The sequence below is a fragment of the Amphimedon queenslandica genome, unplaced genomic scaffold (genome assembly GCF_000090795.2).
Source record: "Amphimedon queenslandica unplaced genomic scaffold, v1.1 AMPQUscaffold_13170, whole genome shotgun sequence".
In the NCBI taxonomy this organism is placed as follows: domain Eukaryota; kingdom Metazoa; phylum Porifera; class Demospongiae; order Haplosclerida; family Niphatidae; genus Amphimedon; species Amphimedon queenslandica.
This window is the reverse complement of record NW_003546594.1, coordinates 38,181-41,701: the sequence shown is the minus strand read 5'-3', so window position 1 is coordinate 41,701 and position 3,521 is coordinate 38,181.

Below are 3,521 nucleotides of genomic sequence, written 5' to 3'. Positions count from 1 at the left end.
TTTTTGAGATAAGTTTTGCATGTAAAATGAATGGAAAAGTGGTGACGTCTGAATCTGACTACCCCTCATTCAAACGGAAAATGTTTCCCACAAAGATTCCAATGTTCATGAAAACATTACAAGAACACTAGTATAATGTTCATGAATAGCTACATATACTTTGATTCTGATAGTTTTTCCTGTAAGCAGAGATGTGGGATAAGTCCCTTACTGTCCTGTATAAATCAATTTAATAATAAGGGAAAAATTTTTCTGTATACTAATCCTTGTCCACTGATTTCTGGACATGGTCGAACAAACAAGACGTATTGCAAATGTTTGAATACATGTTGAACTTGTCATAGGACTTTATGTGAGAAGTACACGATTCTCGTGGAAACTCCACCACTTGACTATGTCCAAAGTAAAAATGGCAACAAACCAATGTTATACGAAGTTGCTTGTGCATTGACTAATTAGTGCGATTCTGTTACAAATACTTATTAAGTTTCTCGTTCATTGATATTGTAAAATTATTATAACATGTTACAATAGGCTAAACAATGACAATTAGATTACATTTTACTAATGTTTTTAGAACCATTTTCCTTTAAAATTGCAGAATCCTTGTGCAGTCAAGTCAGTGCCACGTTTTTCTTTGCGGAGAAACAGATATCTTCAAACAGGAGAAGTGAAACCATTCACATGGACCAGCACTGTTGTTACAACCCACCATTCACCACTTTCTGGTTGTTGGCAATAAGAGTATAAGTTATCAGTTGTTGTCTGAGAGGATGTTCGAGAGTCATCAGTCAAAATTGGTTTAGGTGCCCGTAAAAAAATTATCCTACATAATCTGGTACATTACCCTTTTAAAAATATTTTGATTTTGCTACACATGTAGCAATGAAATCACATTCTTGGTGGATTCTCTCTATGTGAATATCTGTTGTTGTCCAAACAATAAAATCACAGTAGCAATTTTTTGTGCAGAACAACTGACATTGGACCTAAATAAATCATCATAATTACTGTACATGCAATACAACTAACCAGATAAAAATACATATGATCTCGTTTCCAGTGAAACATGCCCTCTTCTGATCTCATCAAACAAAAAGACTGTCATGTATACTTTCAGCAATTTTGTCATTTCTGTGACAATATGGGCACTGAAAAATACAGTGCAGTACAAGTAAATGACATGAATGACAAACATTTATTTCACAAATTCCTTGACCACAACAAGTACAATACACCATCTGGTGAAGCACCAATATATGGGTGATCTGGCTGAATAAAGAAGCCACCATCACATATTGTAAAACTTTCATAGGACTGCGATGATGAGCATTCTTTTGACGAGCAACTTTCTCATGTTCGCAATCCCATTCGGTTGCACTAGTTTTAAAATGAGACAATTCAGAAGAGCAACATGTCATGTTGAGACATAAGGAAGGTAGGGCATCATCTGTCTTATAAAATGTAGTGTCAGTTGCTCTACCTGTTCTTATAGTGAACCACAATCGAGACTTAGACTGATCCCTACTATTGGCCTCTACAGCAGCACACTTGTCAGGTGTAACTGATGGCACAAAGTTTTAGCCAGGTTAAACAACTGATTATAGTTAAGCTTAAGATTTAAAGGATCATACAACTGAGACAGAGGAGACAGTAGGTACTGATGTAACGACAATGGAACATACAAAGGTAAACGATTCCTGATTCTGTGACAGGGCAAAAATGGAATTTACACTGGGTTGACCTATGACACAGTTGGTCCCTTCAAGTTTTGTTCCTTTTCTTCTTTATTTTACTTGAGTTTGGGTTGATTGCAAACCGTTTGCGCTAATCATATTATTAATTCAGTGTATTTAACACATTTTGTCACATTCTCACTGCTAATTAAATGCTCCAGGCATAACATTGCTGACGAGGAAGTTGATTTACAAGGCTCTGTAGGTGCTACAGCTACACCTACTTACCGCACTCAACATGCAACTTTGTTTTCACTCCACTGTGATGGCATCTGTTGGCAAGATACTTTTACCAGGGTCAGGAAACATTCCCTCACTACGTACAACAATTAAAGAACTTTTCTTGGCGAATAGCATTGAGCAGAAGTACCTTTTTCTCAACTTGTTTGGTCATAACCATTACAACCATCCTAGGAAATGTCCTTAGTCATAATACTCCTGAAAACAAATCCTTCAATGAGGCAGTTGTGGCTCTTACAACTCATATCCAGCCCAAGTGTTCCGTTATTTCAGAGTGGTACAGCTTTTACTGCTGGTGCGAGGAACCACATAAAACCATAGCAGATTTTGTGGTGAGTTAGAAGAAACTAAACATTTCTTGTGGCTACACTGCTGAATTCCAGCCCATAGTTCTTTGACTGAGATTTGTCTGTGGCTTATTTCATGCGTCTACAAGGAAGGGACTGCTCACAGAGAGTGATAACCTTATGAACGTGCTATGGAGATAGCTACCTTAGTTGAGAAGGATTCTACTCAAAATAAGGACATGAAGCTTCATGAGTCAAGGTCTAATGCTATTCATGATCTTGAGTGTAGACAACCTACTTCCCATATGTTACCTCACTAACCGATATGTTATCGTTGTGGAGGTTCTCACCTTGCTCCTTTGTGTCAATTCATACAAGAGAAATGCCAATCATGTGGCATAGTTTGTCACATTGCTAAAGTTTGTCAAAGTAAAGGGAAACAAGGAACAACTTCACATAGTTAACAGAAGAGTGCTTCTCAGAACCAAAACTAATAAAATACATCACTTTACTCACACAACTGACGTTAATTCTTCCGGCACTAATACATACACTCTGTTTGATGTCTCCTCTAGGTCCTCACCAATAACTGTATCTCTTTCACTAAATGGGCTTCCAGCAACCATGGAGCTACACACAGGCGTGTCTTACTCAGTTATTGGTAAATCTACACTTTGATCAATACTAGGGGAGTCTGGCACAATTAAGGATTGTAATGACATCCCACTTTGTACATATACTGGTGAAGTTCCGCCCTTTAATGGTCAACCAATTCTGACTTTCTCATACAAGTCCAAAGTGATCTCTCTGGCCATATGAATCATCTAAGGAGATGGTGCACCTCTTTTTGGTCAAAACTGGCTTCAATACCTTGTCGAGACTGGAATTTTGTTTTACCAAACTCTTAAGATGGCTTACATAGCTTTCTTAAAAAGCAGCAACAACTACTTGAAGACAAATTGGTTAAATTGCAAGGGGTATAGCTGAGATACACATTCACCCTCATATTCTACCACGTTTCGACAAGGCCAGACCCGTTTCATATGCAACGAAATCAAAAGTAGAAGATGAGTTACAAAGATTGCAAGCACCTTGTGTAATTTCACCTGTTGAGTTCTTTGATTGGGCCACTTCTATCGTTCCAATTGTCAAATCTCATGGTAACATCAGGATCTGTGGACACTACAGTGTCACAATTAATGCTATTTTTAAGCTTGATAATTATCCGCTTCTGAGGGTTGATGACCTCGTCACAGCT